Here is a 24,186-nt window from a genome sequence, read left to right on the forward strand (position 1 = left end):
GGTCCATACAAGCAGCAAATTACTTCCTCCTCTGCGTTAGCTCAAGTTTGTGGGCTGGCATGTTGAGGAGAGAGGGGTGTGTGGAACCAAGGCTCCACCCATTCCCAGCCCACCTAGGGCTGGGTGGGGGAAAGCAGAGAGCATGCAGAACCTCTCTACCCTTCCACATCTGGCAAAAGCTGCAGCTAGGCCATGTACAGGCACAGTCTAGCTCACTGGAAGCAGCTAGCATTAATGATACTGCCCATGCAGTAAGATGTTACTCAATGTCAGAGTGGTAGAATCTGCCCCTAAGTGCAAATGACTGCAGCTTAGCTCTCAGTTTAGGGTTGCCAATTTTCTAATCACACAAAACCAAACACCCCTGCCCCGCCTCCTGCCTTGTCCCTTCTCTGAGGCCCCACCCCTGCTCTCTCCATCCCCCCTCCCTCCGTCGCTCACTCTCCCCCACCCTCACTCACTTTCACCGGGCTGGGGCAGGGGGTTGGGGTGCAAGAACGAGGTGAGGGCTCCAGCTGGGGGTGCAGGCTCTGGGGTGAGGCCAGGGATGAGGGGTTTTGGGTGTGGGAGAGGGCTCTGGGCTGAGGGAGTGGTCTGGGTTCTGGGCTGGGGGTGCAGGCTCCGGGTGGGGCCAGAAATGAGGGTTTCAAGTTGCGGGAGAGGGCTCAGGGCTGGAGGCAGGGGTTGAAGTGTGTGGGGGGGTGGTGAGGACTCCGGCTGGGGTGCAGGCTTTGGGGTGGGGCTGGGGCTGAGGGGTTTGGAGTGTGGGAGGGGTTGCGGGCTCCAGCTGGGGGTGTGGGCTTTGGGGTGGGGCTGGGTATGAGGGGTTTGGTCTACAGGAGGCGGAAGTGCATAGTGTATTGAGGAATAGTCTATTCAGTGCTTCTTCATTCACTTTCAAGATCCTGTGATAGACAAACTCAGCTTTTCTTTTGACACTGTTCTGGATGTGAAGTTGGCTTTGCAGCTTGAATTACTGATCCACTCAGCTTTTTAATTCAAATTTAATCTGAGATCTCATTGATCTTGCTGTTTCTAAGACGGAAACAGCAACGATCCATGTGGCTCATATATATATGTATGTTTTAAAAATATAGATCTGGCGTTAGGAGGAGATATCTTTTAGTTGAAGAAAAAGAAATCCCCCCCCACCCCCCCGGAAAAATAGGTTAAAAATAATGTTGATTCTTTTGGAGAAATCCTGAGACCCTAATTTAGGGCAAGATCATGGCTGGCTCTAAAATCGCCATCAAAGTTCTCCTGAGCCAATGGTTTATTGGGCCTAAAATGGCCATGCAGAGATATAAATGGTAGTAAAATTCCCTACCCCATTGTCCCTGTGGCCCAGACATGGGGAGTAACCAGGAGCTATGTGCTACTATTTCCCTCCCTCACCTTTGAGCAGGAAGGGGTTAGAGTGGATGGGGACCAAAGTCTCTGCCAGCCTACCCCATAACAGTTGCCCAGCAGGGAAGCAGTATGTCCCTGGGAAAAAGGCTGTAGCAGATTACTTCCCCCCAGAAGAAGAAAGTCATGATTTCTTTGCTAGTGTGCTCTTGGGGCAGGAGATAGCTGCAGTACCCGTTACACAGGTCTGTGTCTTAACACACAGTCTGCCCTTATTAAAATCTAAGGCAAACTCCAGAGGGAGGTTCTTCCCCTGAGCATGGACTGAATAAAGATCTCAGGGTTTGGTCCTTATAAAAAATAAAATCATGCATCTGAATTGTGGAATTGCCCATAACATAACATATGCTGATATTGATTGTCCTACTCAGGTAAAACTTCCACTGAAGTCAATGGGAGTGAAGGATTGGGACCCCCTCATGCTGAATTTCTGTACCAGTTGTAGTGCTATTCCTGTATAGTGCTTTGGAAGAAATTAGGAAATAGACTGGCTAGAGAGAAGGTACCATGTATTTCGCAAACTGCATGAGCAGCCATCTTAGTCCAAGTCTGTTCAGGTTTCTAGAAACCTCTAGTTTAAAGCACACTCAGAGACTTAGTACAGATGTTAATCACACCAAGAGTAACATGGCAATGGTTTAGCTGCATCTTCATACCCATACTCATATCATGAGTCATATCCTTTTAATTCCTGGAACTGGTGATTTCCCTATTTTATTAGATTAGGCTTGTCTGCTGTTTCAGTATTGATAGCACTGAATTTGTTCTAAGTTTTTCAAATCATTCCCCATCACCCAAATTAAGCTTCAAAGTTAAAATGAGAAATTTGGTTTCATTGGGTGTAATTTTATTATTTTTAAGGTTACAAATTGAATTGCTCTGAATTGTATGTGTGTGCGTGTGCGCGGGGGTGGGGGAAGGTAAAAAGAACCACATGGTTCCTAAACCTTTTTATGCATGATTTTCATATCACATTTGCCTTCCATTTTCTTTTGTTTATACAGATAGGGGCAAAGTTCTGTTCCAATCTATACTCTGCATTCTCATTGTTTCCTTCCAATTGTAAAAGGATCATATCACCCTTGTGCTGTCCTAGCTGAACCAGGAATTATATATTGTTCCAGTTTCAAAGAGTACAGCTTAGCTGAGTACATTCACACCTAAATAAAAGCCTAGTGGACCACTTAGCAGACAACAATTTCCTGTATCCAACTGCTTACGTACAGAAATCCAATGGGGCTTAGCTGACACAACTATCATGGGTCTCTTCAGGCTTAAAAAGGTTGCTGTATCCTATTTTAGAGCATCTGCTGCATAACTCTTGGTCATATGGTAGCCCTTAGGAAACAGTTATCTGTGGGGGAAAAACATATCTTATAAGCCTCATACATTAAAAACAAGCATTTAAACTTCTAATTACCACCTTCAGGATGATTCTTCCACAGTCTCTCTCAATTTGCATGTCAATGAAAACTTTGTGCCTCAAGAAACAAAGTTAAACAATGTGATTAAGCTTCCTACACACAGTAAAGGATGTTTAAGGGAGAAAACAACCCACTGTAGTTCATTAATTATTTTCTGGTTCCAGGGAATTGACCACACAAAATCCACCCAGGCTCTGTTTTATATATTCAATATCCTAAATGATGTTGTGTTTGTAGTCTTAATCTCTGTCCGATATGGCCCAACTTGTTTCCTCTAGTGCCAACAGATTTCTGCACATTTCTTTATTTTTTAATAATTTAACCATGGCAGAATTTTTTACCTTTAAAATGTGCATATACGCTGGTACTGTATTCCTCTGATTAGAAAGGGGGGTTGGAACTTTTCAGTTCAGTGTGACTCATTGTGGACCTTAACCAGAAGCCCTCATTCAGGCAGAATTCCCAATTGATTTTAGTTTTCCCATGACTGAGGTCTTCAGGATTGGGCCCCACATGGCCTTGGGAAATCGTGTATATTATTGTTTCTGAATGGCTGTCCACACAGCATCCCTAGATCTTCAGTTGGTATAAATCCACATATCTCCATTGAAGCCACTGGAGCCATGTTGATTTACAGCAGCTGAGGCTGTGGCCCTTATAATCTAAGGACTGTTTTATGCCTCTTTTTTACCCCCTCTGTAAAATGGGTAAAATAAGCAGAATTATTTGAAACCAACAAGAACATTTTCACAGAAATGGCAACAGAGTGTCCAACCTTATCTGGCAACAAGCTCTGAGACTGTAGGGGGGGAGCCTGGTAGAGCATCTGTGCAGAGCTCACTGCACAGTTAGGGCTTTAGTATGAAAACAGTTCATGACCAAGAAATACATTTCTTCCGCATTAAAGATCTATGAAATGCCAATTTGTGCTCATTTCCAGAGATGGCTGACGGTTGTGAGGTCGATGGATCTGGAAGCAAAAACTTATCTTCATGAGAGGCATCTGATAGAACACGTTCACTAGGCTAGACTCATTTTTCATTATGCCTTTGATGTGTCCAGACCTGCCTGCTCCAAGCTCCTGGGAAGAATATTCCCCATAGCGAGCACCTGGCTGCTCTCCCTGTAACTGACCATTTCCACCCAGCTCCACTTGCTTGTCAGCTCCAGTATTCCCAAACTTCCTTACCGTATGGGCCACATACTGGTGAGGATATTATTTTCCTGACACCACCTCTCCATTTGCATTCACAAAGACCACTTTTCTTCCCATTTGCCACTGCACAGTGTTCCTGTGGCAACTGCAACAGTTTCTCCCAATCTGAAGAATATTGGCAGGTAGGTGTTTATGTATTTTTAGCTGCATTCAACGTGATGAGTGTTTTGTCCTTCTGACAGCAGTTAATCACACTCTCTGCTTTTGCTCTCCACTTCAGTACTCCCTCCCACCTGTTACTCTCACGTGGAAGCAGAGTACCATATGACTAGCAAGCTCTCCACAGCAGAACTTTCAAATATACTGGATTTTGTGGAACATTCCCCTTTTCAGTTGAATTAGCATTGTCCGTTCTACGGAAAAGTGAGACATCAGAAGACCCTTGAGCATGGGTGGTGGATGAAGCTTCCCCTGCGGGAGACTAGTTCCCTGCCCACCTCTTCTGCCTGCAGCCCCGCCCACACTTCACCCCTGCTCTGCCCCAGGCCCTGCCCCCTCCCCTCTTGGCTTCCTTCACCAGTGCTCGCCGCTTCCCTCCTGTGTTCTCCCCCCCCCCACGGCGAGGCCCCCTTGCCCATCATGCCTCATGTCCCTCCTCTCCTCCATCCCCTCCCTTGCAAGGGTGTGTGTGTGTGCTGGGGGGGGGTGTTGTCTGATCTGTAGATTATGTATTCATTATATTGATTACTTAAGAATCCCCAGTTATCACCTTGAGGATTGACAGGTTCTTGTCCCAAGATCAGGCCCAGTATTTAAATTATTATGTAGTTGGGAACACCGATGTGCACAGTTGCAACACTCACACTATAGGAACTCTTTTATCTTTATAAATATAGTTTATTAATACGTTTAGCATAGTCACAAACACCCCAACTCAGTAAACCGTCATCTTCCTCATCACCATCACGTTCCCCATCATCACTAGTGCCCATCATTCTGGCACTTCCCAAGGACTACATCTCTCTCCTACTGCCCCTAGGCTGGGATGCCACTTTTATAATATGTTACGCTAACACCGTTATGTCTGATGCATATTCAGTAGGGGATTTTCCCCCTTTTCCTTATTTGTAATCCCTCACCTTACTGATGTTTGGGTGTCTTTTTCCTATAGGTTAGTATATCCATGATCTCAACTTATTATCATATACATCAATTCATTACCAAGGCCTTTTATGGTTGGGTATCACATTTGTTATTTCTGTCCTGACCAGTTATTTTGGTTCTTTCCAAGTTGTGTTGTACCTGTTAAGTTTAAAATGGTATGACCTGAGGAAGCCCCCTATGCCAATCTTCTTCAACGCATCCTCTGTGTTAAAGGTCTTAGCCATATATGGACCTTATGCTTTAGCTAGTCACCATCTATCTAGGTGAAAGGTCCCAAACATATGTACGCTAAGTTTGCCTTAGCTCAACATGCCGGATGTGGCCTGTAGGTTCCTTGTGTAACAACCAAAATATACTTTAATATAAACCTATTATAATAAAACAAATAACCAAACCTATAAGAAAATAAGAAACTTATAAGAAAAGATATATAGGCAAGCAAGCGAGCTATCTTAGATGTATCTCATGTACCGGCTGTGTACGTCAGTTTCTTGCCAGGATACTTCTGTGGTTGACTTATGTACCTGTGGTCAGAACTTCACCTTAAACTCTATTTTCAGCTTCCCAAATACTTGGGGTTCCCCGTTGGTCCGTTTAAATGTGCAAAGTTCATAAGCCTCAAGCCTTATGCTAACTTGCTGAAACTAATGTCTTACAGGATACAGGCCTGTAGGTTTCTTGCATTATTGCTGAATATGATGCAAAGCAGTGAATATAATAAAGGCAAGCTAGCCCATGGGGCTACAGGAAATTGAGGAGGGATGCAACGAGCAGCAGGGATCTCCACAGAAGGGGTATGGAATGGAGGAGGAGAGGAGGGACTCACCAGGCAGCAGCTGCAGTGGGCGGTGGGGGCCTCAGGGAAGGGGTGGAGCAGGGAGGGGAAGAGGAGCAGCTCAGGCAGGGCTACCACAGCTTAGCCTCCCCATGCCTATTATACCTGCCTCCCATGCCCTTTAGTTAAATGTAAGATACCCTCAGCTGGAACCCAGGAGACAAGGAATTCAGGTTTCACACCTACTGACTACGATGTATGCTTTTATACATTTCATATCCCTTGCAGTTAAGTATCATTCCTCCTATTTTATAACAAAGTCAACTGAGAGGTTGCACAAGGCTACATAAGGTAGAGCTGGATATAAAATACAGTTCTCTAAAATGTCAGACCTATGAGTCATCCACTCAGCTACACTGCCTCTCTAAAGGTATATACCAAATCTATGTACATAGTGCTCCTGCCTCTTTCTTTTATTTTTTTAGCCCCAAGAGGACAGTGTATTATGTATGATTCTCCCACTCAAGAGCAAGTTATTTTCTGTTCCTCTCTTTCCCAGATTTTCTTGATATTCTTTAGTTGACATGAATTTAGATTTCTTCAAGTTCTTTGTCTAGGGAAAGAACTTTTGGAGGCTTTCCTACTAAACTTGTCCAATCAGACACCTCTCTGTGAGAAAAGCTTTTTGCCTTGGGATTAAACTATCTGTCTCTGTCAATCATCACTGGAATGGAAAGTCATTGGTACAAACTGATGGTTGGGATGTCCAGAAAGCTGATTAATAAGTGAAATTTCTATTTCCCATCAAAACCATGCAACATTTTACTTGTTTTTGAGGCATCCTTCTTTGTCTAAGAAAAAATGTCAAGTTTTAAAATTTCCCCTCACAGATAGGTAGAGCTGGATGAAACTCAGAGGTTCTGGATTGCCAAAAGTTTGGGTATTTTGAGATCTGCTGACCTTCCATTGTGGAACAAAAGCAAATTTACTGAAATTTCTCAGCAAACTGGAAATTTTGTTTTGGAAAGGCTGAAATATGGCGTTCCCAAAACAAAATATGTGAAATTGACATTGCCTGTTTCACAGCTGCTAATTGTACTCAGTCTTCAGGGCAGGGATTCTGGTAACCCACCTATTGGCTGTATTAGCTTCCAGGGTCCCTGTTCATAGAATCATAGAATATCAGGGTTGGAATGAACCTCAGGAGGTCATCTAGTCCAACCCCCTGCTCAAAGCAGGACCAATCTACAACTAAATCATCCCAGCCAAGGCTTTGTCAAGCTTGACCTTTAAAACTTCTAAGGAAGGAGATTCCACTACCTCTCTAGGTAACCCATTCCAGTGCTTCACCACCCTCCTAGTGAAAATGTTTTTCCTAATATCCAACCTAAACCTCTCCCACTGCAACTTGAGACCATTACTCCTTGTTCTGTCATCTGCTACCACAGTCTAGATCCATCCTCTTTGGAACCCCCTTCCAGGTAGTTGAAAACAGCTATCAAATCCTCCCTCATTCTCCTGTTGGAGGGCTGGGAGCCTTGAAGTCCTCCAACAGGCTTTGCAGGGTCTGCAGCCTTTATGCAAGCCCAGGGCAAGGGACCCCAGAGCTTCCAGCTTCCCAGGCCAGCAGACTGCTCACTTAGGAGTAGGACAACTCAGAGAGCCAGTTGGCCTGAGAGTCCAGAGCCTCAGATTGCCACTGAGCTCCAGTCCTTGGGAGCTGGTCTTAAGGTCATCCAGGCTCCCAGTACTTCAGCACAGAGCCTGGAAGCCCTGAGAACTCCAGCTCGAGTGGGGAGCCTAGCAATGAGATCTAGCTCTAGCTGGGGGCTCTTGAGGATGGCAGGTTCCCTGCTGCAGGAACACCTTTGGAAACCTATCTGTGTTTTGATAAAAATATTGTCAAACCTGCAGTAGATTCAGTGAAATGCTGCACTTCAATGAGTCAACATTTTCCAACCAGCTCTCCTAGTCAGAGCAGTTTTCAGTGAAAAAGGATTCTTCACTTGAGCAGAAACCCACCAAATGTCATTCATTTGGGATGTTTTTGAAAATTAAAATTAAAATGTGAAAAGCTTACTTTGGGGAGGGGGTTGAATCTCTCAGAATTCATCATACTCCTCCAGTAATAATATGTGCCTGACTCCCAGGGTTGTGATGAGTTTAAGATTTTAAAAGCTATTTGAGATCTTTGGATGTAAGGCACTCAGTAATAGCAAAGTAGTGCATTATTATATCAGTATTAATGATTTTCTATATTATTCTGAAGGCTTTTTTTCAGAAGAAGTGAAAAAAAACCAAAAATGGATTCTCCAAAGGGTTATTTTAGTCTTTTAAATTGAAAACCTCTTGTTCCTTTATTGTGACAAGCTCACTTTACAAAACAAAAAAGAACTTAAACTACTTCCCCATCAGTTTAGCCAGGAATGAGTCCCATGACAAATGAATACCCCAGGGACACTCTGGAGTTAATCACCAGATGCCCCTCCGTGACTCCCTTAATTACTTCACTTTTGTTATTGGGAACTATTTTCTTCTTTACAAAAGTGTAATGCAAGAATGACTGCAGAATGCACCCACTGAATCCTCCCCATATATATTCCATAACATACAGAGAGAGATACAAACTCCATTAGAACACCATTTTGTAGGATAAATGGTTTGTATTTAGTTAGGGATTGCTATCACAGAGCTAGATGCTACCACCCTTACTCAAATTAAGTCATACCTAAGGCCCAGGTCCTACTTTTATACATGTGAGTAATCCTGCTGAGTTCAATGGGACAACTGACATGAACAAAGTTAAGGGGACAAGTAAGTTCTGTGAAGTAAGGTCCTGATCCTTCATAGTAGTCCAATTGATTATAGTGGGGCTACCTGTAGAATAAGGTACTATTCAACCTGAGTAAGACTGACTGAATCTGACCCATATTACTTATGGCTCAGTATTCCTGTTGTTTCAACACATTTTGATCAAATGGTTAGATGCAGAAAGAAATTTCTAGGTTTTTATTGAATACATGCATAAAATATCAATCTCAAGTCAAGCCAAAAATATCCAGTAATGACTACTGTTGGAAACATAGTAATTGCTCTATTGGCTCAATTCTGGCTGCCCATCTTGTCCAGTATCCTGTCATTGGGCAACACCAGCTGTTTCCAAAGAAGTCAGAAGAAGCCTGGCAGTGGGCTGTTATGCAACAGTCCCAGAAAATGTTTCCATCCATTCCTCATTTTTAACTAGATTATGACTTAAAATAGAAGTCTTTACATTCCTACAAAACAAAGTTTTAATAAAAATGTATTTACAAATATAGCTCCAGATAGTCTTATTATCCACATCAATATCCAATCTTTTTCTGAATCCTCCTACTCTCTTGGACGCAATGAAATATTGTGGCAAGTTATTCCACAGTACAACATCCTTTTGCAATTTGCTCTGTTCAGGGAAGGACTTGCAGGATCAAGGTCTATCTTTTCTGTCTCTGTAAATTAATGCCCTTTTATTTATTTTTTGCAGTTGAGGGGGGGGATAGAGAGGTGTTAAGAAGCAGTAGCTGGAAGCGCTGACATTCTATCAACTTAACTTGACTATTTATATTGCAAACTTTGTTTCTAAAATGACTGTTTTGGTAGACACCCAATCTTTGCTATGGCCGAACTGTTCTGTTGCTACCTATCTTGGCTTTTTCATATGTATAAAATGTTTTGGATGAAATCAATATATTCAGGAAAGTGTCTCAGTGGTGCTTTATAGTAAATGACAAAATAAACCTAGAGCTGAAACAAAATTGACTTAAAGTTTTCCATCCTTTACACTGTTTGAAATCCGCAGTGGCAACATCAACAAGCCCTCAATCCTGTGGGTAGCTAAGCACCACCATGCCCACTGGCAGCGTTAGCACTCCAGGTCACTCAGCACTTTGCAGGTGCTCAGTATTTGGTAGAAAAGGGTCCTAAATGATGTGACCTTCAAGGTCTCAGAACAGAACAGTGGGAGGAACTGGCAGACTACTACCAGAAAATCTTAGCCAAACAGCACTGGTGGCTGTTGCAAAGGTTACTGTGCCTTTGATGAAAACCTTCCCCTCCCACCCCCCGCCCAATTTACAGAAATATGCTGATGGTTGTTGAAACACAATAAAATTGAAAAACAAAGTCTGCACTTCTGAAACATGCAATCTCAAATACCTTAGACTTCTCAATGAGTAATGTCTCTGTGTAGAGTACCAAAATGGATATCTGATATTTTAAAATCAGTTATCAATTATAACACATACCTGACCTGCAAGAAAAGTGATCAAACATATACCTAACAGAGAGAAGTGATATATATGTGATGTGGAGGACTAGGACTCCGATCAGAAGCTCGAAGGGAGAGACTAGGACTGACTGGGCAAAGAGACTGGGATGAGGAACCGTACTACTTCCCGCAGTACTCATTGGCCGGGAATGGTGAACCGCGCCCATTGGGAGCTGCGGGGGGTCGTGCCTGTGGACAGTCAACATAAACAAAATGTCCCATGGCCCGCCAGTGGACTACCCTGATGGTCCGTGTGCCTAAGGTTGCCAACCCCTGTTCTATTATAAAGAAATATCCTATACATTCTACTTTAGAATAAGATTTGTAGTAGATACAGGCTATCCTAGTATTCTGTTGAATACAGTACAGATAGAATACAACAAACCAAAACTGATTAATTTGATTAATGTAATTATATTTTTCATATTCATTATTAAACAAATTTTGTTATTTTCTGAGTTGGGTGAATAACTCACATGGCCATGTTACTCAAATAACTTATTTGATGAATTTCACATTTTTGAATAAGCTATTCAATTATTTTTTAATTATTCATCCATCTTTACTGATAACTTTTGGCTTTTGAATGGTGGCTCTAGTAGGACAAATTTGTTTTTCCTTATGCTTGTGAAAATCTAATATTCAGCCCCAAAGCTACATGTTTATGGCCCACGAAGTGGTTCTGAAATCCATACAATTGCCTTTAAATCAATGGCAGTTTTGCCTGATTAGCAAAATTAGTATTGGACACATTATCCAACAGATTGAAATAACTAAACTCTGCTCTCGTTTAAGCTAATGTAAGAGCTAAGGGTGAAATCCTGGACCTACTGAAGTCAATAGTTATTTTACCATTGACTTCACTGGGGCTAACATTACATCCTCTAAAAGAAAAGGAGTACTTGTGGCACCTTCGAGACTAATGAATTTATTTGAGCATAAGCTTTCGTGAGCTACAGCTCACTTCATCGGAGTGCATCCGATGAAGTGAGCTGTAGCTCACAAAAGCTTATGCTCAAATAAATTTGTTAGTCTCTAAGGTGCCACTAGTACTCCTTTTCTTTTTGCGAATACAGACTAACACAGCTGCTACTCTGAAACCTGTCATTACATCCTCTGATGTTCCACCATTGAAGTCTGTGGGTCTGGTTCTGATCCCACGCTGGTTTTACACTAGCACTGCTCTACTTCCTTCCAGGGAGTTACTCTTAATTTACAGCAGTATAAGTTAGAAAAGTAAGCCCCACTGATTTGTTATACTGGGTATATCTAGTATATAGTGCCATTTTAGCAAACAAGTTAAGCATGTGCCTAACTTGAAGCATGTGACTAGTCCTACTGTCTTAGAGAGTTATCTCCTCACATGCTTACAATATGGCTGAATTGTAGTCTAAATGAAGGCTAATTAGGGCCAAATACATTATATCTATATCTGTCTATCTACCTACCTATATAATCTCCCAAAGTATGGCTTGCTGTGAAAGAATTGGAATCAAGTGGAAAGCTCTGAATATACTGTACTTTGCAAACTACTTTTGCGAGCTGTCTACTCTGCTCAGACGCAGTGATTGCCATTGAAATATTTACCATTTTATCGTTTGTCTAATTAACATTATTCCTGTATTCTGCAAATACTCTGATAATTTTTATTACTTACAAATGACAATTGTAAAGGTTGTAATGGCAACCACTGTACTGCATGAGTGATTTGTGGAAAGCAATTCGATATTTCATTTGAGTTTCTCTTTCCCGGTATGCAACTGCAGAGATTTTTCCTTTCCACAGCTCCAAAACCAATCAAACCATTTATTTATATATATTTTGTAAAATCCCTGTTTTTAGGACACATTGGTTCCAAGTTCTCTGCATATTAATTTTATCACATTTGCCATTTGTGGATCCTGTTTTATACAACCTCATGTCTGTGGTAAATCCAGAAAACAGTGATGGGTGCCAAAACTTTCATGAATCCCAAAGCTTTGATTATGATACACTATTCCAAAAAATGCCTCCAAAAAGGGGTTGCTTCCTTAACCATGGAAAGATTTTTTGTGAATGTTACCTCACCAGCAGGCAGCCCATATGGTGCCAAATCCTGTAAACTAGCTATAACTAGGTATAAAATTCATAGGAAAAAATGTAATTTATCACAAGTGCACAGCTGGTGTCTCCTTCTAAGTGGTTGTTTCCTAATCTGATACCAACCTGTTCACAGCACTGCTCTGTTATTGAGCTATAAAATCAATAACAAATAGCATGCATGCTCCCTTGAGAGATTAACCATTTATTTCAGCTGTGAAGAGCAAATGAAGGTCAAAACAGGGGAGTTGTTTTTTAAAAAGTGTGTGTGTGTGTGTGTGTGTGTGAGAGAGAGAGATAAAGAGAGATAAAAGGAAGGAAGGAAGGCTCCTTTGGACGAAATGGTCCTTTGGACTAAGTGCAATAAAAACGTAGCATGCTTTTTATGAGAGGAATTTTTATTTTTAAAGCAGCTGATTTTCAAGGTCAGATTTAAATGTAATTTTTCATTGTGTGTTCATAAAAATGCCTGGGTATGATTTTGGGATATATCAATATTATGTTGCTGCTCTATCACGTCGTGGCACGACACATTCAACAGCTTGTAGAGCGCTGCAAGGGGCAGACTGATAGTTTCTGACAAATACAACTCTTGGTACATGCAGAGATTGGCTCAAGTTGTCATTGGTCTTCCCTTCATTCCCTCCTCCTACCCCTGCAAAATTCCACTGTCCTCTTGCCCCTTTGAGCTGCTGTGCAATCAGAAGGAGAAATGGGAGTTAGGCACCTAAATATCTTTGAGGATCTGGGTCTGGGCATATTGCAGACTTACTTCCTATTTGGGGGATTTCTGATGTCTCCAGGTCAGTAAGGACACTTCTCTCCCCACTCAGCTGGTGAGCAGAGGCAACTGGGAGAAAAAGGGATTTCATGTCATTCTTGTGAGCAGACAATTGGAGGGAGGGGGGTTGTGGGAAGTTCTGGTATCTAAAAGCTAAGCCATATACCCTCCTCCCCCCACCATTTTGCTACAAAAATGACTGCCCTGTGTTTCAGAGGCTGCTACACTATGAATCACTGGGAAAATTCCTATCTCACGTTGGCAGTCTCACTCCTCCTCAGTAGCCTTGCTAGCCCCAAAAGCCACCTTTGTTAAGTGAAAAGACACTTTTGTAACCCTTCTGCCAGGTGGGAATCAGCAGCAACAAGGCCCGGGTTCAAATCTAGGGGTTCCTCTTAACAATGCAAAACAGAACCAGCTTGAGCCCCCATCCAGTTAACACCATACCTAGGCGCCTCTAAGAAGCAATACTTGCCCTCTCACAAGCACTGAGTCTGTGTATAACAAATGGGAACTTTTATTAAAATGGAAAGGGAACCAAGCATTAGTTTAGGAAAAAAACCCGAACCACATTCAAAAACAAGCAATCGTAAGCCAATCCGAGCCCACAGTGCATTGGGCATTGTCCTTTGCCTCGGTGGCCAGTGAATGAATCTCCTTTTAGCACACCACTCTCCTCTCCCTCCATTGCACCCCGCTCACAGTTGACTGTCCTTGGTCTGCAAAGAGCCAGAGTCCAGAGGTCTGTAGATGTGGGTTCACCTCCCACTCTCAGGGTCTGTAGGGATATCAAGCAATGCCTCAGCTGCTGCTGACACCTCTGCCACTGACTCACAATTGCAGTCGTTCACTCTACTGGCCCGCTGGCTGCTGTGGCCACCATTTTTGCCAGCACTGTCGTTTGCCCTGGCGCTGCTCTGCTTCTCTTCTGCCACCTGCCACTCTCTGCAATGCCACATCCTCAGGTCCTACCACTTAACCCAGTGCTCAGTGATTTCAGTGTGTGGTAACCTCACTGCTAATGCAGGCTATGTACTTTCTTTTACTGCAGCATTGTCCCACAGCATGTCTAAAGCTCAGCAGCTCAACCCGATTATCAGCAATTTCAGCTCTACTGATCACTTAAACCAAAGACTCTTAATTGAGTCTAATCAGCTGTCTTTAAACAGTGGAGTTGGGGTGGAGGTAGATAAAATGGTGTCTAGGACTCTTAATCAGAGCCCACTCCACCCAGTAGGACCACCTGTCCCCCACCTTCTCTCTCCTTTCACTGGGATTTGGGATCCCTACCCTTTGCTTAGGGACTGTAGGTCAGTGGAGGGTGACCATGGGTGTCATGTAATGGAGGCTTGGGGGAAGCTAAGCCTCCCCAAACTTCCACTAATGCTCGCTGCCACAGCCATGGGGGCTGGGCTCAGAGCTCCTCCAGGTGGCCGGGGCTTAGGAGGCCGTGGGCGGGCCGGCTGGTGGACCAGGGCTCGAGGCAGTTTGGACAGGCCAGCCAGGGCTCATCTGGCCATGGTGGGAGCTTTGCGGGGGGGGGTGGGGTCCTCTGGCCCCAGCGGGTGATTGTGAGGGGTGGAAGGGATGGAGTGGGGTGGGTCCTCAGGAGGAAGAGGTAGGGCAGGGGGCTAACCTTCCTGAACGGGGGGTTCACATGCTGCCCATGGGGGTTACTCCCTCAATCAGGGCATGCGAAGCACCGTTTTGACATCTCATTTTGTCATGAGCTGGCAGAGCTTCAGTTACAGGCAGAGATAGGGAGAGTGACCCCATTTACAGTTCATCACCGGTGGCTGCTGTAGAGCAGTGTGACTTGAATCTTTCAGTTTAGCGATGCAACAGACACAGCACAAGCAGGAACGGTTCAAATTTCCCCTTTATTGCTCTTTTGTTCCTTAACTTTTACCTAGAAGGACCTTTCCTGGGTTCTAGGAGTGAGAGGGTACTTTAATTGTTAAGCTCGTGTTTGTTCATATCTTCAAAGATGGTTTTTTTTCTATTTTCTGTTCATGCTAACAACAAAAATAATCGTCAGAATTTACTGAATCCAAATCTACCGAAGTCATTCTCCTTTCACAGTACTGCCCCGACTATTAAATAATTCTTGGGACTGAAATGTAAGGTAATTCTTTACTTGTTGGAGATTGTTGCATGACCTTTGAGAAAATAAAAGCTTCATAAGCACATAAAAGCAGCTACCACATCCTGTGCTCATCAATATTGTGGTAGACTTATTTGAAAAGTTTGCTAAGTTAAGTGAAACCCAATGAATTGTATCACTTTTCTGTAACAGAGAAAAGAGCTCACATTCTGCTTGGCTGGATTCATAGGTCTCTCCCCTCTGTGAAGACCAGTTTTCCCCAACAATAGTTGCTTTTTGCTTTGAAAAGATGGAGTTATACAGACGTATAACAGGGGTAAGTGAGATCATAACCAGACATATGTATGGTGTGTAAATTCATATATATTTGCTAAAGTCACCCTTACAGCTCAGTAAGTAGTACAAAAAATTTCAATGATTTGTGTTGGAATTTTTTAATGAATATGCTTTGGCCATATTGCTTCTTATACTTGCTTTCAGCAAAGAATCAAGCAACTGTGTTTTGCTCGCATGAATATTAACTGAAGTCAATAGGAATCTTTCCATTAACTTCATTGGACATTGGATCAAGCCCAGAGTGAAGATATCAGGTATGTATGTGTATATGCTCAGGAACAAAATTTTACATTCACACCTGCAACAGATGTGGACATCCACTTTCAATTAGAGAACGGGCACTGCCATGTGCCTTTTCTGACCTATCACAACAGCTCAAATTGCAAATGATGAATGCTTATGGGAAAACATTCATGATCAAAACAGCATTACAAATATTTGCCAAATAGTGTAGTGTATAGCTTTGAACAACAAATTTGAGGAAGTTACACTCTGAAAGCAAGACTCAAGAAGCAAAAAAAAAAAAAACAAACCACTGAATTAGTTATTTATCAGCTCTACTTAACGTTCATTGTGAAAAATTTCTCACTGCAAAACCAGTTCACAGAATGTCTATTCTTTAAGCTACACAGCAAACCAGATGTTATACTTGTATAGACAATGATGATTATAAAATTGAGACCAGATTCCTCCCTCCACCCTGTTCCAACACCCCACCATGCACAATGGGTATTTCTTAGTTCTGTGCATCCATTTAACAGTCTGAAACAATGCCACTGAGACCAGGCAGAGCGAAGCTAGTTCAGTGAGTGATACACCAAACTTAAAAAAAAAAAAAAAAGAAGGAGTTTTGCCAATCACAGAGTCAGGAAATGTGTTGACTTTTAAGCAGTTTAGTCCCCATGAGTACTCCGATCTTAGGAACTGCTTCCTTTGACATCTTGTAATTTTACTGCTATGACTGTAATAATACTTTCATTTATAAAGCAACACCCACCAAGATGCCCAGAGTGATGCACATACAATTAAAAATATAACAAAACATAAAATAAAGACCATAAAGATCAAAAATCATGAGGCAAAATACTGCACTGCTGTTTTGCAGCTGTAGTCACCATGGGGTGATCCTCTGTTGTGAGGTGAGCAGAAGTGCATGAAGCTTTGTCCTTCTGTAGAGGGACAGCCTCCCACCCCAATGAATTTCCTTTTTAAGAGAGGGTCTTCCCTGTTTTCTAACATTCCCAAGCAGCATAGTAGACCTGATTTTCTTCCCACTTGCACTGGTTTCACACCTGTATAAATCCACTGACTTCAGTGGAATTATTCCTGATTTATATCCATCTGAAATCAGGATCAGGTCCAATATGTCCAGTGTTTAGGAATCAAAATATTCTGGACTACTACATTCTACTCTCTGCTATGGTACTGAATCACTTTATAACCTCAGGCAAGTGACTTAGGACTAGATTCCCAAAGGGGATGTGGACTGAGCATTATAACACTTAATTTTAGGCAGCTGACCATTTAGTAGCCTAGCTCCCATCCCTCACCAGGATCAGGGTGCCTAATTTTGGTGCCTCCTTCCAGACCAGTCTTAATTTGGGATTCATAGCCAGGAATCCCCTCCTGGAGTCTGGTGCCTAAAACAGTAGAGGTCCCTCCTCCACTTATAAATGGTGATTCCCTTACAAACTTTAGCCGAGTGGTTAGAGCACTCACCTGGGATATGGGAGACCTGGATCTAATTCCCACACCAGGCGGGATGGGGAGATTGACCCAACTCTTTCACATCCTGGGTGCGTGCCAGTTTGTGAATCCTGACAGGGCTTAGGGCATGAGACAGATGGTGAGCCGGCTCTGAGCACATACAGTCAACAAAGTTTAGGTGCCTCAAGGACTTTAACAGTGGAAACTTAAGTGCCCAGGTACTTTGGGCACTTACTGAGTTAGGCGGAGGGTGAGTGGATCTTTTGAGGATTGCAGTGGTACCTAAATGTTGGACGTAGGTGCCTAAAATATCAGTTAGGTGCCTGAGTCCTTTTGTCAATTTAGACTTTAACCTCCTTGTGTTTGATTATCCTTCTGTAAAATTAGTAGAAATAATGCTCATCTCAGTGGGATGCTTTGGGGTCAGATTCTGATTCACTTCAACAAGGTAAGAAAGGAGTAAATCCACTGAAGTCAGTGGCATTAGGCTGGAGTAAAATCACTGTGAATACTTTCCCTGGTGAAGTGCTTTACAAACTACATACACTAGGATACAAAGAGCAGTGAACTGCAGCCACTCTGAGGTGGAGGATGGAAACTAACTGGTGCATAGCACTACAGTAGAGAGAAAATGTTGTACAAGGACTCCAGAGCAAATGCCTAATCATGTGAAAGTTGTCATTGGATCTATAGTTAGGCAGGACAGACAGAACCTCAGGATTTAAGGTGCTGTCTGAAAATTCACACAGAGCAAACAAGGAATTTACCTCAGAAGGATGAAGGAGGCAGTTGTGACTTTTCACATTGGAACTATGGTCCCAGGCAGTTTTGGTATCTCAAATGTGAGGCACAGACTTCTGGGTTGTCCCCACTCTAAAACAAAATGGCAGCCACAAGTTTTTAAAGGCTGCTACCACTATTAATCACTAGGAAAATTCCCATCTCATCTGGTAGTAACACTCCTCCTTAATGGCCTCCCTCGCCCAGTGTACCCCCTACATCTGCGGAAAGAAATGGCTTCCTTGTTGCTCCTCCTTATTTCCCTGAACCCAGCCATGGCCTTCGTGCTCCCGTCTCTCTCTCATTCCATTCACTTCTCACAACCCTTCTCCACAACTGTCTGCTCACAAGAATGACATGCAATCCTTGTATCTCCCCTACTTCTCCCAATTGCCTCTGCTTGCCAGCTAAGAGGGTAGAGAACTATCCTAACCGACCTGCAGACATCAGGAATCCCCAAGCAGGAAATAAAAGTCTTCAATACAGCCAGGCCCAGATCTTCAAAGATATTTAGGTGCCTCTATCTTTCACTGTGAGGCACCTAAAATCCTTTGAGGATCTGGGCCTCAGTACTAATTTATACCGTTATCATGTAATGCTAAGGCCAAAGACTTCGGGCCAGGTCCTCAGCTGGTATAAATGCCCTAGCTCCAGTGACTTCAAGAGAGCTACAGGGATTTACATGAGGATTCAATTGTTCTTTCTTTCTTTTTCTTTTTTTTTTTAAATGATAGATTCTAGAAGTAACAGGTCACCAATCCAACCTCTAGACTTTCAAACACTAAATTTACCTAAAACGTAGGCAGAATGTGGCCAGGGGAGGCAAAAACATGGGCATCTGCTATTCATCTTTTAACTTAATTACTGCAATATGATCACACACGTCACCCACACCTACAAAGCTTCCTTCCTGAAGTAGAGAAAGATGCCTATCACAGATGGGGGGAAAAAGTTATAGAAAACAGTCTTACCACAAGATACGCTCTAGTGTTCTAAGCACAACACTGGGTATCAGCAGTTCCTGAATTTTAATGGAAGCCCATGGCAGATTTGTAATTGATTTTCATGGTGCTAGTGTATTACCCTTCACCTCATTCAAATGCTATGTTATTCTCTTGTGCTGACATACTGCATTACAACTATGAACTGCGCCATTCCCTGAGAATACTATTGAGTGAATTCAGTTTGCATTTTAATTGTTTTCAGCTGTTCGCATTCTGAACTGAAACAGCACTACCCTTCCACCCCCGAGTGCAGTGGCTGATAGTGCAGAAGTTGGAGTCAGAAATAATAATGAAGTTCTTGTAGTTGGATTTGAACCCTATCATGATGACCCATAAACAAAGTCTGATGGGCTTTGCCCCTTAATGGGTACTTCAGGTGCACAGTGAGTGGATCATGAGGTGGAGATGTTGATTCCGTTTGGACTTCTGCCCTTGCAGCTACACTACCACAATCTGGGCATTATCTGCCTTTGCTGAAAAGCTCATTTCCATTTCAGCATCTGTTCATGCACGGAAGTCTGTCTCTGCCACTTTTGTGGTATGTCTAGTGTAATTTCCCCACTTCTTATTGCATGTTTGTTGCTCTCCTCTTGCTTTCTGCAACAATCTCACACACTCTTCTGATGCCCCTCGTGCCAAACCTATATCTGCATATAGCCAGGCCCTTGCCTCAAACATTTGAAATATCTGTTCTAGCAAGAGATGGTCTTCATTTTAGGCATAAACTAATCTCCTTCTCTCACAGGCGCTGTGTGATAATCCTACATTTTCTGCTGTCATTTATCCAAATCATAAATGCAGAATCATGAAACCAGAGGTAAGAGGAAATGTTATATATCATAAAGAAGTTAATTCCCTAGTATTTTAAGATCCCTGCATTCTTATTTTTCTCATACACAGTTTTGAGGGTCTTTCCTATTTTGTGTCCAGTACTGGGAGATTATAGCCCTGTATTTTCAGAGAATTTCATAGGGATTTAGCTACATACTGTAACTCCCATTGACCTTATTAGGAATTATGTGCCTAAATCTCTGTGCAAATATTGGAAAATGTAAGGTTAAAGTGGCTTTTTTTATGGTTTTTTTGTCTTATCCTCTTTTTGTTCTTTGAAAACTCTCACCCACCCCTCCCCAAAATGATAAAAGTAAATGCCTTTTTATAGTAAACTTACTGTAAACTACCTGAACATACACTAAGTTCTACAAAAAGAAAAGGAGTACTTGTGGCACCTTAGAGACTAACCAGTTTGAGCATAAGCTTTCGTGAGCTACAGCTCACTTCATCAGATGCATAATGTGGAAACTGCAGAAGACATTATATACACAGAGACCATGAAACAATACCTCCTCCCACCCCACTCTCCTGCTGGTAATAGCTTATCTAAAGTGATCACTTTCCTTACAATGTGTATGATAATGAAGTTGGGCCATTTCCAGCACAAATCCAGGTTTTCTCACCCTCCGCCCCCGCCCCCTCCCCAAACTCTCTCTCCTGCTGGTAATAGTCCATCCAAAGCGACCACTCTCTTTACAATATGTATGATAATCAAGGTGGGCCATTTCCAGCACAACTAAGTTCTACGTAGACGAAAATCTTTAGGTGTCTGTAGCCACACAGGATATTCGTTGTTCCAAGTGGGTGAAATGCCTTTGAAAATGAAAACATAGTCAGGCTTTATAGGCCATTGCATTTTTAGATGGAGTCACATACTCTACCCAGTCTCAGACTATGCCCAATCCAACTGCTGTATGTGCCAGCCAAGCTCTTTAAATGTTAGAGCATGCTCCTTCTTCCAATGCTATATTAACATGGAAACCAGTTAGCCAGAAGTGAATTTGTGATGACTTGCAGACATCAGGAATGAAAATATCCTAGATGACAGCTCAGATGCCAAGGAAAGCTTGTTGGGCTAAAGATTTCCCACTTTATAACATTGGAGAAGAGAACAGAAGGTTAAGGCCTTTTGGCTCTAAGTCCATTCACTTTTCTTTAAGATATTGTTCTTTTGTGTATCTCGTGGACTATTGCTCAGTTTCACGTTGTAGCCATATTTCCCATTTGTTCCACAGTCTCCATCAATATAGTAAACTAGAGCTGGAACACCCAGGTCTGTATTTGTTACACAGATTTTCTAAATACCGCACTTTTGATTAGTGTAATTCATTCCTTGTTTGCGTGCCTCTGGTTTCATCAACCAATCACCAGCTCCATCAAGTGCTGAGCAAAGGTATATGGCCCCACCTCAGAAGAACGATTCACTTTGAAACCTTTGCTGGTGTTACTCATGCAAGACTCCCAACCAATTCAAAGCAGCAGGCTTCATGGTATCTTAACATCCAGTACTAGGGCTGACTGGAAAACAAGAATTTCACTTTATAAAAAGTTTTGAGGTGCTGAAATTTGTTTTTGTCCTGCTCCTGAATGAAAATAAGACCTTTCAACATTGTTCATGAAAGAACAAGATAGAGTGATACCTCAGAATGGGGATGAGGAAACTCACTTAGGATGTAGGACACCCAAATTCCAGTCCCTGTGCTGCCTAATTAAGATTAGGAACTCAACCCTATTTCTTCTACATGCCACACAAGGGCCCGAATCACCAGACTATAGTCAGTTTCTCTCTCTCTCTGTCTTCTGTTGGAGCTGACCTCTTAGTGAATATTGAATTATTTATACAGAGACACAGAGAGGTGAGTGTCCTAACAACTGGGCTACTGGTTGATCTGAGGTTGCTCTCTTTTCTCTCTCTCGTCCTGGACCTAACAAACCTTTCCAGTGCAAATTTCTACAAAGTTTCAATGTCAAGAAATCAGCATTTGATGACAAAAAAGACTTGTCAAAGAAAAAAAAAATCCTGACCAGCTCTACCCAATAAATCATTTTCATCTCTCCTGGCAAGAAAAGGACCAGGTCAATAGCCCATGACTTCTTTTCCCAATGGGCTGCAGTAGAGCTACTCACTTAAGTGACCAGGTAAACTTCTGAGTTATCTTCCACCTTCTGGCCCCATCTTGGCTAGGGAAAGACTGGGACATATTGGCATGTTTGGACTGTGCACTGAGGTTAATGAGTCTCTGCAACAGCTGGTTCTGGAACTATTGCATATGTTGCTATTGGACTTCAACCTGGCCCTGCTGCCATTCTTGTTGGGCTTCCTGCTGCTTCATAAATTGCAAGAAGGTCATTGTCTTCTGCCGCTGGGTTGTTCCTAGGGTTTCAGGTGGAATCTTTCTCTCCCCTCCCTTGTTGCTACTGTACAGAGGGTATCACCAAGCATTTTCACATCCCAATAGTGTGAACAAGCCACACTTGCCAGCAAGAGTCAGCAGGACTAACTCAGCAGCTTTAGCAGTGCTAGAGGCCTTAATAACAGGGTGGATCAAGAGAAGAATCTTACATTTCTATCCAAGTTTGTAGAACCTGCTACTCCATTGCTGGCACTCATATCTGATGCTATTGTATTTGTATGAAATTGTATACATATAGGCCCAGATTTTCAAAGCTACCTAAGGGAATTTGGATGCTTGAGTTCTATTAAAATGAACATGTACTGGGTGTCTAAATCCCTTAGACAATTTGAAAAATTTCAACCAGTGTCCTTTCCTGAGAAGATATTCAAAAAAGTAACATGTTAATAGCAAATATGAAAAGGAAAAAAAATATAATCAGGAAAAAATATGATCAGGAAAAAAAATTCTGTGCCATACAACAATGGCAAAAAATATTAAAATGTAGAAGTGCTCAGACCTGTCACTTTAAAAGAGATTGGATTATTTTTTCCCATTGCTATTTTTTTCTAAAACCTAGTGTAGCTGACCTTTGTGGCTCAGTGGTATGGGACCACCACTGAGATAATGTTATTAATATCTTAGCACAGCTACATTAATAATCCAAATGAAACACAGTTAAACATGGTCTTTCCAACTTTCCCAATGACTTGGCACCAGCAGCATGCGTGGTAGGTGCAGGTGACCTGTTTTCAACAGCTGCCTCAGATTTCCTGACTCCCCGTGGTGGAGCAGGGAGAAGAGGTGATGAATGTTGGCTGCACTGATATGGATTGATACTATGCTCAAGACAAGTTATTTCTTTATGCCCTTTTTGGGGTCAAGAGAGTAAGCCTGGTCTGATCTTATTTACAGTGAAGGAACCGTGGATGCTCAGCACCTCTGAAAACCAGTGCAAGATGGCTTACGTGGACACTAAACCCAAAATTGGAGGCATCCAAATTAAAGGAGAGCTCTGAAAAATTGGGCATAAGTGATTTGCTGAAGGTCACAAAGGAACTCACTGTCAAAGCTGGGAAGAGAATTCAGAAGTTTCTGGCTTCCAGTTCTATGCTCGGACCATGAGATGTTTTGCCTCTTTACATTAGACACACATTATATTAAAATATGTCATTCATATATAACCACCCCTCCTCCAGGCCACTAATGAAATTGTTAAAGATCCAAACACTGATTCCTGTGGCACACGGACACCTCTCCCAACTGGACACATTTTAAATTTATCAATCTCTGCTCCTTGTGTTTCATTTTTGAGATACCATGCTGAAGAATGGCAGCATTTGGTATGTAAGACAGCACATTAAAAGTAGCAGTGTTGAGAGCATAAACATCAGTTGTGCTCCAAGAACTTGGCACAGTGGAGCCAATAGACAAGGCTGAAAGTAGAAAATTACATGCCCAGAAGTGAGGAAGAAACCCTGAATAAATCTATCCTTTAGTTTTGTCTTATTAAGAATAGTAATTCATAAGCCTTGGTTGAAATGTATTTGTTCTCCATGCGTGACAGCTTTAAGTTTCCATATAAATACTGATATGAACAGATGAGCCGGTTCACGGTAAGTTATGGTAACCCTCTACCCCAGCTTGACTCTTCATTGCCTCTGTGAACCCATAGCTTTAGCTCAAAAGGAATTTTAACTCAAAGGAATGACTTGATAAAGGTGCTTTTAAAGCAATTAGGCTAACATGGCCATAAACCACCAGGGTAGTATGCAAATTAGCTTCCTCTTCTGGAAACTGATAAACTACACAATTTTTAACACAAAGTAATTGTTTGGCAAAATGATACAACCTTTTTATGGTTGGTATTATCCACTAAACAATAGCTGAGATGCCAAGAACACTGTAACCAGAGCAGTGGGAGGCTGCTGCTCCCATT

General features: G+C 42.4%; 1 long non-coding RNA gene across 1 annotated transcript; it reads left to right on the forward strand.

The window, feature by feature from the left end:
• The first annotated feature begins 15,713 nt into the window (after positions 1-15,713).
• LOC140905967 (uncharacterized) lies at positions 15,714-23,251 on the forward strand. Its single transcript, XR_012157007.1, has 3 exons — positions 15,714-15,783; positions 19,766-19,837; positions 23,163-23,251. It is a non-coding gene; the product is annotated as an uncharacterized lncRNA (long non-coding RNA).
• The last annotated feature ends 935 nt before the right edge of the window (positions 23,252-24,186 follow it).

The sequence above is a fragment of the Lepidochelys kempii genome, chromosome 2, assembly GCF_965140265.1.
Source record: "Lepidochelys kempii isolate rLepKem1 chromosome 2, rLepKem1.hap2, whole genome shotgun sequence".
NCBI classification, from domain to species: Eukaryota; Metazoa; Chordata; order Testudines; family Cheloniidae; genus Lepidochelys; species Lepidochelys kempii.